Source organism: Lepidochelys olivacea, assembly GCF_965140295.1.
Source record: "Lepidochelys olivacea isolate rLepOli2 genome assembly, chromosome: 13".
In the NCBI taxonomy this organism is placed as follows: Eukaryota; Metazoa; Chordata; order Testudines; family Cheloniidae; genus Lepidochelys; species Lepidochelys olivacea.
In genome coordinates, this window is record NC_140423.1 from 41,397,944 (window position 1) to 41,412,698 (window position 14,755).

The window sequence follows — 14,755 nt, forward strand, 5'->3', positions numbered from 1 at the left end:
GTTTGTGTGTGTATGGGGGTGGGGGGGATGTGAGAAAACCTGGATTTGTGCAGGAAATAGCCCAACTTGATTGTCATGCACATTGTGTAAAGAGTTGTCACTTTGGATGGGCTATCACCAGCAGGAGAGTGAATTTGTGGGGGGGGGTGGAGGGTGAGAAAACCTGGATTTGTGCTGGAAATGGCCCACCTGATGATCACTTTAGATAAGCTATTACCAGCAGGACAGTGGGGTGGGAGGAGGTATTGTTTCATATTCTCTGTGTATATATAAAGCCTGCTGCAGTTTCCACGATATTCATCTGAGGAAGTGAGCTGTAGCTCACGAAAGCTTATGTTCTAATAAATTGGTTAGTCTCTAAGGTGCCACAAGTACTCCTTTTCTATTTTCTTTTATGTTACCCAGCAAAACTAAAGTAACAGGGGATGGGTGAGTCTGTTGTCCCTGGAGCCTGTTGGTCAGACGCTGGAAATGGGCAACAGGGGATGGATCACTTGATGATTACCTGTTCTGTTCATTCCCTCTGGAGCACCTGGCATTGGCCACTGTCGGATACTGGGCTAGGAACAGACCATTGGTCTGACCCAGTATGGCCCTTCTTATGTTTGCACAGGGGTTTGCTTTTGGGAGGAATAGGAAGATATATTTTGACACCACCAAAAGTACTCCAAAAGATGAGTTTCTTCACAGTATAACAAATCTGTCAAGGGCCCCTGCTTCCATCCTCAATATGTCTAAATCCTATTGCAGAAAGGAAAGGGAGGGTTTTTGCACAGCTCTGCTATGTGGCTCTGTCACTGTGCCCTCTGCAGGGCGCAGTAATACATCGCTGTATCTGTCGGCTCCAGGACTGCTATGGTTAGAACGGTGGAGCTGTCATCAGCCTGGGAAGAAAATCTCTCTTGGGCGAAATCTGCAGTATGATCATACGTGTTTCCCTTGGCGCCTCTTTGCAGAAGGTACTGTGGGGCTCGGTTGGGATACTGGCGGTACCAGTAGAGAGAAAGGGAACTGGTGTAGCTGGTCGTGTAGGAGCAATTGATGGTTACAGAGCCTCCTTCTGTTCCAGACATTTGGGGGTCCTTAGACTGGACCGAGTCTCCCAGCACCTCACCTGCGACACAAAGATTAACCGAATGGCATCAATTCCATTGCACTCGGCACACGGAAAGAGTTTCGGGTGTTGCACTTTCGGAGGGCACTTCAAACGCGTTTAAGGGGTTTCGGCGCCCGACACCAGTGAATTGAGGATAGGGTGAGGGGTAGAGTTGAGGGTTAGGGTAAAGGTTTAGAGTTAGCGTTTGGGTTAGGAAAAGTTTTAGAATTAGAGTTAAGTGAGCTCTGGGTGCCTGGTTTCGTTAGGATGCTCCAAAGAGCCCTAGACACCTTACCTAGGTGAATAAACAGCCAAATGCTGATAAGGAAACATGCCTCCATGATTTCTCTTCTAGCGACCGAATCTGAGGTTCTCAGACGTTGCTGCTCACAGGAAAATTAACTTCACGCCTCTGAAAGCAGCTGCAGGTGGGGAAGGTTCATCAGAAACCAGCCCAAAGGAAGAGGGAGTTGTTCTGGACTTGAAACACGCTGGGTTCATGTTGGTCTGTAGCTGACAGTGAGCTAGAGAGGGAAGGTTGGGTTTGTGGTTAGAACACTGGCTAGAGACCTGGTTTTCAGCTATGATACAGACTCTCTGCATGACCTTGGACAAGTTTCTTAAGAGCTCTGTGCTTCATTTTCCCTCTATGGTGATCGTCCTATTTCTCTAGCTCATTTTGGCATTGTGAGTATAAATATCTCGAGTTACTCCAATTCTGTTTTTTTTAAAAAAAGGAGGAGCCCTTGTGGCACCTTAGAGACTAACAAATTTATTTGAGCGTAAGGTTCCTGGGCTAAAACCTACTTCATCAGATGCATGCAGTGGAAAATACAGTAGGACTATATATATATACACAGAGAGAACATGAAAAAATAGGTGTTGCCATACACGCTATAACCAAAGTGATCAGTTAAGTTGAGCTATTATCAACAGGAGAAAAAAAAAACTTCTGTAGTGATAATCAGGATGGCCCATTTCCAACAGTTGACAAGAAGGTGTGAGTAACAGTAAGGGGGAAAATTAGCATGGGGAAATAGTTTTACTTTGTGTAATGACACATCCGCTCCAGTCTCTATTCAAGCCTAATTGAATGGTGTCCAGTTTGTAAATTAATTCCAATTCAGCAGTTTCTCCTTGGAGTCTGTTTTTGAAGTTTTTTTGTTGAAGAATTTCCACTTTTAGGTTTGTAATCGAGTGACCAAAGAGACCGAAGTGTTCTCCGGCTGGTTTTTGAATGTTATAATTCTTGACGTCTGATTTGTGTCCACTTATTCTTTTACATAGAGACTGTCCTATTTGGCCAATGTACATGGCAGAGGGGCATTGCTGGCACATGATGGCATATATCACACTGGTGGATGTGCAGGTGAAAGAGCCTCTGATAGTGTAGCTGATGTGATTAGGCCCTATGACGGTGTCCCCTGAATAGCTATGTGGCCAGAGTTGGCAAGGATTGTAACTGGGGGGTCACATTAGCAGACCTAGATCTAGTAGGAATGAAGTCTGGGGTTCTCAAAGGAGAAATTTAATGGGATTTTCGTGCCTAACTCCCTTAGCCTCCTTTGAGATTCCCTGCCAAAATTCTTGGAAGAATTGCTTTAAATTGCTTTTGTTGACTTCCGATTTAAAACTGAAAATACGAGTGTCTGGAAGGATTTCACATTACAATGAGTATTTATACTTCTCACCGCTAGATGGCGGAGAGACAGAAGCTCGCCTTAATCGTATTTGTCAACACTGAGGGCAATTAGCCAGTGGAACAATTTACAAAGTGTTGCAACTTTTCAATCATGGTTGGATTCCCCCGCGTCCCAAAAGATGCGTTGTTAAACAGACAGGAATTAATTCATGGAGGTACCATGGCCTGTGTTGTGACAGATATGGTGAATTCTTTCAATACCCTTGAAAAATATTACTGAATTCAGTTTAAGTATCTTCGGGGGTCCAATGTATTAAATGCAAATTTCACGAATTATTGTGGACGAGGGTTGTATGTAACCTCTCTAGGGGAGAGATGTGATGTGGGAACCGAGTGTTCAAAGGTCTCTATGGAACAAAATGCCAGACCAAAAAGGACTTTGGGAACAAAAAAAGTCGAGTGTTTGCCCGGGAAAAATCTAAGGGGAGGTGAATGAAAATTCCCCAGCAGACGCCCAGCTTGAGGAGTCGGCCTGTGTCTGATGAGCTATGCGCCAGGCTGGGCAGAGATGGCTCCCGCTGTTGGTCAGAAGCTGGGAATGAGGCCACAGGGGATGGATCACTTGCTGATTCCCTGTTCTGTTCATTCCCTTTGGGGCACCGGGCATTGACCACTGTTGGCAGACAGGACACTGGGCTAGAAGCACCTTTGTTCTGACCCAGTCTGGCCGTTCTTATGTTCTCATTACATGCAGGTAAGATTAAAGGCCCAAGCTATATAAAGGAAAGAGTAAATTATTTGTTCTGGAACTGTGGCAGTTATGACCCATCTGAAAAAACCCAGTGGTTGTGGGTTTAGAAGGACTGACATTTAGGCTGGAATCAGGGGCTGCTTGTGAGAAGCCTTTTAGCATGTGGGTGGGTTGTTTGTTCTAATGTGTTTTTGTTTGTTTTTCCTGTAATGCTTTCACCCTAGAAATACATCTGCTGTTTTAGAACAGCTGCCTGGTCACTTGTAACTGTGGCAATTACACTGCTCGTCACCTCTGGGGAGAAAGCAAGGTGCAGGAGACTGGCCTCTTGGGCTGTCTGGCTTGCTGGGGGTAACACAGTCTAGGCAGGGAACTGAACCACTCGTTCAGGCAGAGAAGAGAGAGGCGGATCTAGGTGATCAGTGTGGACCCTTCTGGCTTTATAATCTATGGTTTAGGATTTCTGTTTGCGGGTTCTATGGAAGGAGTCACACCAAACCAACACAATCGTCCCCCTCCTCAAAGAAATCTGCTGAAACGTTGTGACGTCCTGAGGGCAGCTGCTTTGCGCTTCAGGGAGCGCCTAACCTCCATTGCGGCTGCGCCTGGGGAAGGTTACTCAGAAACCCGCCGAGTGGGAGAGGGAGAAGTTTGGGGGCCTCTTAACAGACACAGGAAACAAGCTGTGTTCGGGTGAGTGTGCAGCTGAAAAAGCGGGTGGTTCAGGGAAGAAAACTGGGTTTGTAATAAGTCGGTTTCTGCTCGGGGACTGAAGATACGAGGGTTCGCTTCTTAACTCTTTAATTCACCGACTTCCAGTTTGCTCTGGGACAAGCCAGGAAATCGTTCTGTGCCTCAATTTTCTTATATGTGAAATAACATTTCTCCTTCTGCCAGGGGGAATAGGAGGATAAATAGGTTGGGGCGCTAAGTAGTGACTGGGAAGGGGGTTACATAGCTACAGAGGTTGTTTTTTAATTGAATGAAACCTGAAATTGTCCAAGGAGCGGTGCGAGCAGCTAAAGTCTCCTTTCAAAGTTTCAGACTATATTCTTGAAATAATTATTTCCCTTTGTTTGGCCTTTTCTTCTACAACCGTTGTTGTCTCCCTCGCTAGACATTAAAAGGAAGAGTAGCTAGAAGGATTTCAGATTATAATAAACCTTCATACTTTTTCAGCAGTCCATGCAGCTGCGTTCACAGTAATTTCCCCCATACACGTGGAAGGCATCATGTTGATCCTATAGGGACTGTTGAAGTTTCTTCACGCACCCATGTATCGTTGGGATGGGGCATGAACATGTTTATCAGCAATCAATGTCTGGGGCTATCATAAAAAATGTAACGGGATGAGGAGCCCAACTCCGTCACCGTCCTTTGAAACGCCCGGCCAGAACTCCTGAAAGAATAATTTTAAATTATTTTCGTCTTTCATCTGCTGCCTTTGCCCTCAGCCTCAGTTAAAGTGGAGATCTATAGAGCAGGGAACCAAGTATCAGAGGGGTAGCCTATTAGTCTGTATCTATGATTGTGTAGACCTCTATCATATCGCCCTTAGTCTTCTCTTTTCCAAGGTGAAAAGTCCCGGTTTTATTCATCTCTCCTCATATGGAAGCCAGTGTTTTAATGCAGGCGCTTTGGCGAATTTAGGAAGTATTAATCTGACAGCACCACACCCCAGCCAGAATGTGTGTTTTTAACAGCAAAACTCCCGAGGGGCTCCGCTTCCAACCTCAATGTGCAGAACATTATCTGCAGCTGGGAAGGGAGGGTTTTTGTTCGGCTCTCCTACGTGGCTGTCTCACTGTGCTCTCTGCAGGGCGCAGTAATACACCGCGCTGTCCGCCAGCTCCAGAGCTGTGATGTTCAGAACGGTGGAGCTGTCATCAGCCTGGGAAGAAAACCTCTGCTGGGCGAAATCTGCAGTGTGGCTTTGGCCGCTGGCTGACTTCGCTCCTCTCCAGAGAATGTGCTGCGGGGCCTGGTTCGGATACTGACGGTACCAGTGGAGATAGGCATCGCTACCGCTGGTGGCGTAAGAACAGCTGAGTGTCACAGAACCTCCAGCTGATCCAGACACTTCGGATTCCTTGGACTGGACCGAGTCACAGAATGCAGCACCTGCGACAAGACAAACACATTCGAGGTCATTTCATCTGTAGCTGAGCCTTGGAAACGATTCCACCTGCATTGCAATTTAAGGGAATTTCAAAGCCGTCAGAGGGATTTAGGCATCTAACTCCATAGGAATTAATGTTATGAGCAGGAGAAGGGTTAGGGTTTTACGTTAGGATTAAGGCAAGGGTATGAAGAAGGGTTTGTTTGGGGTAGGGTTTAGGGGTATGGTGAGAGCGAACTGTTAAATTGTAGCATTCGAGTTTTGGTTACAGTCTAGGACAAGGCTTAATTATAGTGTTAGGTTTACGGTTCAATGGGAATTGAGTGTCTAGTTTCCTTAGGCTTCTTTGAAATCCCAGCCCAGTTACCTAGGAGATTGAATATCCAAATGCTGAGAAGAAAACACGTCTCCATAGTATCTGCTCTAGCGACCAAGTTTCAAACGCCCAGCTACTGCCGCTCTCTTAGAGGAATATAAACGATCCGTCTGTGAGGGCAGCAACAACAGTGGAAGATTCATTAGAAACCAGCGCAGAGGAAGAGGGAGGAGTTTGAGGAACGCAGCGGAGCCGCTGACATATCAGAGTGCTGGGGTGGGGGGCAGAGGTTGTGGGCAAGGGTCTGCTCTGGAACTCAGAGACCTGCTTCACCCGCCACAGACTCTGTGTGTGACGATGGGTAATCCTCTGCCTCCGTTTTCCTAGTTGCAAAAAAAAAGCTGGGGAAGGTTCCCAGCTCCTATAGGGACTGTGGAGATTTCTCGACGCATTCATGTATCATTGTGATGGGGCATGAGCATGTTCATCCGCAATCAATCTCTGGGGCTATCACAAGAAAAATGTGACGGGATGAGGAGACCAACTCCGTTACCCTCCTTTGAAATGCCCAATCAGGACTCCTGAAAGAATTATTTTAAATAATTTTCGTCTTTCATTTGCTGCCTTTGCCATCAGCGTCAGTTTAAGCGGAGACCTATAGAGAGAGCACAGAAGGGTTTCAAAAGACAACCCGTGTTTATATTTTCCTCCAGCAAATGGTGACGCTTTGTCATGTTAAGAGTTCATGGTTCTCAGCATATAGTCTCGGGAATAGTGTCTTGCAATTAAACAGTTTCCAAGCAAATCTACCCCAAAAGGCAACTGTCTCTACAGTAGGAGCATTGATTTCACTCTGGGAGAGTTGGTAACTGTAGCTTTACACCACCACTCAAAAATGGGTATTTCCAACAATTTTCCCCTCATTTTAACTGGCCTATTTGACCCCCTTTTCACCATAAATGAGCAATTTAACAGTATATTGTCCATGTGTAAAGGAAATTTTTCATTCCAATTTTATCTCAATTTGTATTTTCAACAATAGTTCACTTTGCCTACATTTCTACTCACATTTAACCCTTGTTTTACTACAAATGATTCTCACTCACTCACACACACACACACCCCGATATAGGTAATCCCTAACTCTAGGAAAAGAGGTGTTAATAGGGTCCTAATTAAAGATATGCCCATTATTTTATCCAAGGGCGATGTTTAAATTAGCTCTTTAAATAACATTTAACTTTTAAGGGGAGTTGTATATTTAAGCACAGCAAATACTCTCTTTCAAGGCGCTGCTGCTCGTTTTAATGCTTGTACCATCCATCCCCTGCAGCTGGGAAGAGAAGGTTTTTGCACAGCTCTGTTATGTGGTTCTGTCACTGTGCCAGACTCAGGGCGCAGAGATACACCGCCGTGTCTGCCGGCTCCAGGGCTGCGATGTTCAGAACTGTGGCGCTGTCATTAGCCTGAGAAAAAAACCTCTGCTGGGCGAAACCTGCGGTATCACTGAACGTGCTCCCTTTTGCTCCCCTCCGAAGGATGTACTGCGGGGCTCGGTTCGGATACTGACGGTACCAGTAGAGATAGACACCAGCAGGGTAGCTGGTTTCATAAGAACAGCTGAGGGTCACGGAGCCGCCTTCTGACCTGGACACCAAGGGTTCATTGGACCGGACCGAGTCACCCAGCACCGCACCTGCAACAAAACACTCGCTTTCAAGGACATCCAGGTGCATTGGCAGGTCTAGGCTGGGAATTTTAAAAGAGCCCAAGGGGGTTATTCACCTAATCAAGAACAAATTAAGGTTAGCGTAAAAAATTAAGGTTAAGGATAGCCGGGGCTTTCGGATCTGGGTCAGGGTTGGGATCAGGGTTCAGGTTCTGGGTAGAGCCGGACAAACTGAGAGGTCGCGGCGAGAAGAATCTGAAAGGCAACTTCTCGGAACAAGGGCTGGGAGCGGTTACTGCGGGACCAGCCAAGCAGAAGAGGGCGGAGTTCGGGAAATGCGTAACAGACACAGGAAACGTGCTGGGTTCAGATTAGTCGGCAACTGAAGCGGAGATGAGAACTCGTGGGAAAAATTCCTTCCACTGCATTTCCTGGAAGATCGGTTTCTGACTTTCTGTCATTTTTTCTTAATCATTTTCCTTTTCATTGTCTTTCTTGTTGCTATTTGGTGAGAACTGAATTAAAGACATTGTGGGAAGACAAGTTCTGTGTTGTGTGCTGGTTTTGTGGGTGTGGGTGTCTTTCTATCTGTCTCTGTGTTTGTGTTTGCATGTGCGTGTGTGTCTGCATACTTCTCTGTGTTGTGCCTTTGTGTATCTATCCCACTGGCCCCATGCTGGTTTACTCCAGATAGGGGAATCCAGCCCCAATGGGAGTACAGCTGATTGATACCTGTGGTGGACCTGGCCCAGTTGACTCCATCTGGCCCACAGTGATTCACCTTAGTTGAGGAGCAGACCCAATGTGGGTAAACTGAGGTTAATATGGGGTAACACAATGGTGAAAGAGGCCCAGAAGGCTTCATAGCTGTCAGGTCATGTCCTCATACCAGACCTACCACCTTGTTTAACCATCTGTCTGGGCCTGGGGATTCTACTCTGAAATTGTATTTCTCATGGTGAGAAAGCCAAGGAGGTGAACATATGAATGGCCATACTGGGTCAGACCAAAGATCCATCCAGCCCAATATCCTGTCTACCGACAGTGGCCAATGCCAGGTGCCCCAGAGGGACTGAACCTAACAGGTAATGATCAAGTGATCTCTCTCCTGCCATCCATCTCCACCCTCTGACAAACAAAGGCTAAGGACACCGTTCCTTACCCATCCTGGCTAATAGCCATTAATGGACTTAGCCTCCATGAATGTATCCAGTTCTCTTTTAAACCCTGTTATAGTCCTAGCCTTCACAACCTCCTCAGGCAAGGAGTTCCACAGGTTGACTGTGCGCTGAGTGAAGAAGAACTTCCTTTTATTTGTTTTAAACCTGCTACCCATTAATTTCATTTGGTAGCCCCTAGTTCTTATATTATGCGAACAAGTAAATAACTTTTCCTTATTCACTTTCTCCACACCACTCATGATTTTATAGACCTCTATTGTAACCCCACATAGTCTCCTCTTTTCCAAGCTGAAAAGTCCTAGCCTCTTTAATCTCTCCTCATATGGGACCCGTTCCAAACCCCTAATCATTTTAGTTACCCTTTTCTGAACCTTTTCTAATGCCAGTATATCTTTTTTGAGATGAGGGGACCACACTGTGCACAGTATTCAAGATGTGGGAGTATCATGGATTTATATAAGGGCAATAAGATATTCTCCATCTTATTCTCTATCCCTTTTTTAATGATTCCTAACATCCCGTTTGCTTTTTTGACTGCTGCTGAGCACTGTGTGGACATCTTCAGAGACCTATCCATGATGACTCCAAGATCTTTCTCCTGATTAGTTGTAGCTAAATTAGCCCCCAACATATTGTATGTATAGTTGGGGTTGTTTTTTCTAATGTGCATTACTTTACATTTATCCACATTAAATTTCATTTGCCATTTTGTTGCCCAATCACTTAGTTTTGTGAGATCTTTTTGAAGTTCCTCACAGTCTGCTTTGGTCTTAACTATCTTGAGCAGTTTAGTATCATCTGCAAACTTTGCCAGCTCACTGTTTACCCCTTTCTCCAGACCATTTATGAATAAGTTGAATAGGATTGGTTCTAGGACTGGCCCTTGAGGAACACCACTAGTTGCCCCTCTGCATTCTGAAAATTTACCATTTATTCCTACCCTTTGTTCCCTGTCTTTTAACCAGTTCTCAATCCATGAAAGAATCTTCCCTTTTAGCCCATGACAAATTAATTTATGTAAGAGCCTTTGGTGAGGGATGTTGTCAAAGGCTTTCTGGAAATCTAAGTACACTATGTCCACTGGATCCCCATTGTCCACATCTTTGTTGACCCCCTCAAAGAACTTTATTAGATTAGTAAGACACGATCTCCCTTTAAAGAAACCATGTTGACTTTTGCACAACAATTTATGTTCTTCCATGTGTCTGACAATTTTATTCTTTACTATTGTTTCAACTAATTTGCCCAGCACTGACATTAGACTTACCGGTCTGTAATTGCCAGGATCACCTCTAGAGCTTTTCTTAAATATTGGTGTTACATTAGCTATCTTCCAGGCACTGGGTACGGTAGCTGATTTAAAGGACAGGTTAAAAACCATAGTTAATAGTTCCGCAAATTCACATTTGAGTTCTTTCAGAACTCTTGGGTGAATGCCATCTGGTCCCAGTGACTTGTTACTGTTAAGTTTCTCAATTAATTCCAAAACCTCCCCTACTGACACATCAATCTGTGACAATTCCTCAGATTTGTCACCAACAAAAGATGGCTCAGGTTTGGGAATCTCCCTAACACTCTCAGCCGTGAAGATTGAAGGAAAGAATTCATTTAGTTTCTCCACAATTACTTTGTCCCCTTTAAGTGCTCCTTTGGTATTTTGATCTTCCAGGGGCCCCACTTGTTGTTTAGCAGGCTTCCTGCTTCTGATGTACTTAAAAACATTTTCAAAAAAAGAAAAGGAGTACTTGTGGCACCTTAGAGACTAACCAATGTATTAGAGCATAAGCTTTCGTGAGCTACAGCTCACTTCCTCAGATGCATCTGAGGAAGTGAGCTGTAGCTCACGAAAGCTTATGCTCTAATACATTGGTTAGTCTCTAAGGTGCCACAACTACTCCTTTTCTTTTTGCGAATACAGACTAACACGGCTGTTACTCTGAAACCTGTTAAAAACATTTTATTACCTTTTGTGTTTTTGTCTAGCTGTTCTTCAAACTCCTTTTTGGCTTTCTTATTACATTTTTTCACTTAATTTAGCAGTGTTTATGCATCTTTCTATTTACCGCACTAGGATTTGACTTCCACTTTTCAAAAGATGCCTTTTTATCTCTCACTGCTTCTTTTACATGGTTGTTAAGCCACAGTGGCTCTTTTTAAGTTCTTTTACTGTGTTTTTTAATTTGAGGTATATATTTAAGTTGGGCCTCTATTATTGTGTCTTTGAAAAGTGTTCATGAAGCTTGCAGGGATTTCCCTCTAGTCACTGTACCTTTTTAATTTCTGTTTAACTAACCTCCTCATTTTTCAGTAGTTCCCCATTCTGAAATTAAATGCCATAGTGTTGGGCTGTTGAGGTGTTCTTCCAACCAAAGGAATGTTAAATATTATTATATTATGGTCACTATTTCCAATCGGTCCTGTTATAGTTACGTCTTGGACCAGATCCTGCGCTCCACTCAGGACTAGATCGAGAGTTGCCTCTGCCGTTGTGGGTTCCTGTACCAGCTGCTCCAAGAAGCAGTCATTTAAAGTATCGAGAAATTTTGTCTCGCATTTCATCCTGAGGTGACATATACCCAGTCAATATGGGGATAATTGAAATTCCCCACTATTATTGAGTTCTTTATTTTGACAGCCTCTCTAATCTCCCTTAGCATTTCATCGTCCTATCACTGTCCTGGTCAGGTGGTCGATAATAGATTTCTACTGTTATATTCTTATTAGAGCATGGAATTACTATCCATAGAGATTCTATGGAACATGTGGATTAATTTAAGTTTTTTATTTCATTTGATTCTACATTTTTCTTTCACATATAGTGCCCCACCCCACATGACCTGTTCTGTCTTTCCGATATATTTTGTACCCCGGAATGATTGTGTCCCATTGATTGTCCTCAGTCCTCAAGGGTTCTGTGATGCCTATTATATCAATATCCTCCTTTACCATGAGGCACTCTAGTTCACCCGTCTTATTATTTAGACTTCTAGCATTTGTGTACAAGCATTTTAAAAACTTGTCACTGTTTATTTGTCTGCCCTTTTCTAATGCATCAGATTCTTTTTTATATGAATGTTTCTCATCTGATCTGGCCCATACTTTATCCTCTTTCATCCTCTCCTCCTGACTAAAACCTAGAGAATCTCTATCAATAGACTCTCCTCTAAGGGACGTCTCTGTCCGATCCACGTGCGCCTCTGAAACCATCAGCTCCCCCTCCCCCCCACCAGTCCCATCTCTTAGTTTAAAAACGGCTCTGCAACCTTTTTAATGTTTAGTGCCAGCAGCCTGGATCCACTCTGATTTAGGTGGAGCCCATCCTTCCTGTATACGCTCCCCCTATCCCAAAAGTTTCCCCAGTTCCTAATAAATCTAAACCCCTCCTCTACACCATCGTCTCATCCATGCATTGAGACTCCGAAGCTCTGCCTGCCCACCTGGCCCTGCGCCTGGAACTGGAAGCATTTCTGAGAATGCCACCATAGAGGTCCTGGATTTCAGTCTCTTTCTTAGCATCCTAAATTTGGCCTCCAGGACGTCTCTCCTACCCTTCCCTACGTCATTGGTACCTACATGTAACACGAGCACCGGCTCCTGCCCAGCACTACACATAAGTCTATCTAGATGCCTGGAGAGATCCGCAACCTTCACACCAGGCAGGCAAGTCACCATACAGTTCTCCCAATAAACACAAACCCAGCTCTCTATGTTCCTAATCATCGAATCTCCCATTACTAACACTTGCCTTTTCCTAATGACTGGAGTTCCCTCCCCTGGAGAGGTAACCTCAGAGCAAGAGGATACCTCAACATCATCTGGAAGGAGGTTCCCAACTATTGATTGCTCTCCTTCCCTGGGCCTTTCATCCTCCTTAACAGCACAGGGGCTGTCTGACTGGAGGTGGGACAAATCTACAGTGTCCTGGAAAGTCTCATCAACACACCTCTCTGCCTTCTTTAGCTCATCCAGTTCTGCCACCCTGGCCTCCAAACCCTGTACATGGTCTTTGAGGGCCAGGAGCTCCTGGCACTGAATGCACACATATGCCACCTGCCCAAAGGGCAGGTAATCATACATGCTACACTGAGTGCAATAAACAGGATAGCCCTCACTCTGCTGCTGGGCTTCTGCCTGCATTCTCTCCTACAGCTACCTAGGTTAATGATAGGTTTTTGTTTAAACCAAGAAGTTTGATTATAGTTTAGTTTAAAGGTTTTAAAGACTGGCAATTATCTTTGAAAACTCATGGCGATCGGGGGGAAGTCCGGGACAACTGGAAAAAGGCTAATGTAGTGCCCATCTTTAAAAAAGGGAAGAAGGGAGATCCTGGGAACTACAGGCCAGTCAGCCTCACCTCAGTCCCTGGAAAAATCATGGAGCAGGTCCTCAAGGAATCAATTCTGAAGCACTTAGAGGAGAGGAAAGTGATCAGGAACAGTCAGCATGGATTCACCAGGGCAAGTCATGCCTGACTAATCTAATTGCCTTCTATGACGAGATAACTGGCTCTGTGGATGAGGGGAAAGCAGTGGACGTGTTGTTCCTTGACTTTAGCAAAGCTTTTGACACTGTCTCCCACAGTATTCTTGCCAGCAAGTTAAAGAAGTATGGGCTGGATGAATGGACTATAAGGTGGATAGAAAGCTGGCTAGATTGTCGGGCTCAACGGGTAGTGATCAATGGCTCCATGTCTAGTTGGCAGGCGTTATCAAGTGGAGTGCCCCAAGGGTCGGTCCTGGGGCCGGTTTTGTTCAATATCTTCATAAATGATCTGGAGGATGGTGTGGATTGCACCCTCAGCTAGTTTCCATATGACACTAAACTGGGAGGAGACGGAGATACGCTGGAGGGTAGGGATAGGATACAGAGAGACCTAGAAAAATTGGAGGATTGGGCCAAAAGAAATCTGATGAGGTTCAACAAGGACAAGTGCAGAGTCCTGCACTTAGGATGGAAGAATCCAATGCACTGCTACAGACTAGGGACCGAATGACTAGGCAGCAGTTCTGCAGAAAAGGACCTAGGGGTTACAGTGGATGTGAAGCTGGATATGAGTCAACAGTGTGCCCTTGTTGCAAAGAAGGCCAATGGCATTTTGGGATGTATAAGTAGGGGCACTGCCAGCAGATCGAGGGACATGATCATTCCCCTCTATTCGACACTGGTGAGGCCTCATTTGGAGTACTGTGTCCAGTTTTGGGCCCCACACTACAAGAAGGATGTGGAAAAATTGGAAAGAGTCCAGCAGAGGGCAACAAAAATGATTAGGGGACTGGAACACATGAGTTATAAGGAGAGGCTGAGAGAACTGGGGATGTTTAGTCTAAGGAATAGAAGAATGAGGGGGGATTTGATGGCTGCTTTCAACTACCTGAAAGGGGGTTCCAAAGAGGATGGCTCTAGACTGTTCTCAGTGGTAGCAGATGGCAGAAGAAGGAGTAATGGTCTCAAGTTGCAGTGGGGGAGATTTAGGTTGGATATTAGGAAAAACTTTTTCACTAGGAGAGTGGTGAAGCAGTGGAATGGGTTACCTAGGGAAGTGGTGGAATCTCCTTCCTTAGAAGTTTTTAAGATCAGGCTTGACAAAGCCCTGCCTGGGATGATTTAATAGGGGATCGGTCCTGCTTTGAGCAGGGGGTTGGACTAGATGACCTCCTGAGGTCCCTTCCAACCCTGATATTCTATGATTCTAAGTTTACCTCACCCCCTTCCCACTCCCATTCCAAACTCCCTCTCGAAACTCCCTGTTAGTAGCCCCTGTTTTCAAAGCTCCCTGGTTGATTGCTCACTGCTTTATAAAACCCTGGCCTTCATGATAGCCCCGCCCCCTGACTAAGCCTCAGCCAATGAACAAAGACTTCTAGATTTCAAACCCTTGTTTAGAATCTCACAGTTTCCGAATGAGGGCCACAGCACAGGGTCCTTCAAACAAACAAACAGACAAACGCAAGCTCAGCACACACCAAGTAACCCTCTAACAC

At 45.0% G+C, this 14,755-nt stretch overlaps 1 gene segment (V, D, J or C); it reads right to left on the reverse strand.

Moving 5' to 3' along the window:
* Positions 1 to 794: 794 nt before the first annotated feature.
* LOC311529956 (T-cell receptor alpha chain V region RL-5-like) lies at positions 795 to 4,765 on the reverse strand. The segment is given in 2 exons: positions 4,762 to 4,765; positions 795 to 1,114 (listed from the first exon to the last, which is right to left on the reverse strand).
* Positions 4,766 to 14,755: the final 9,990 nt, after the last annotated feature.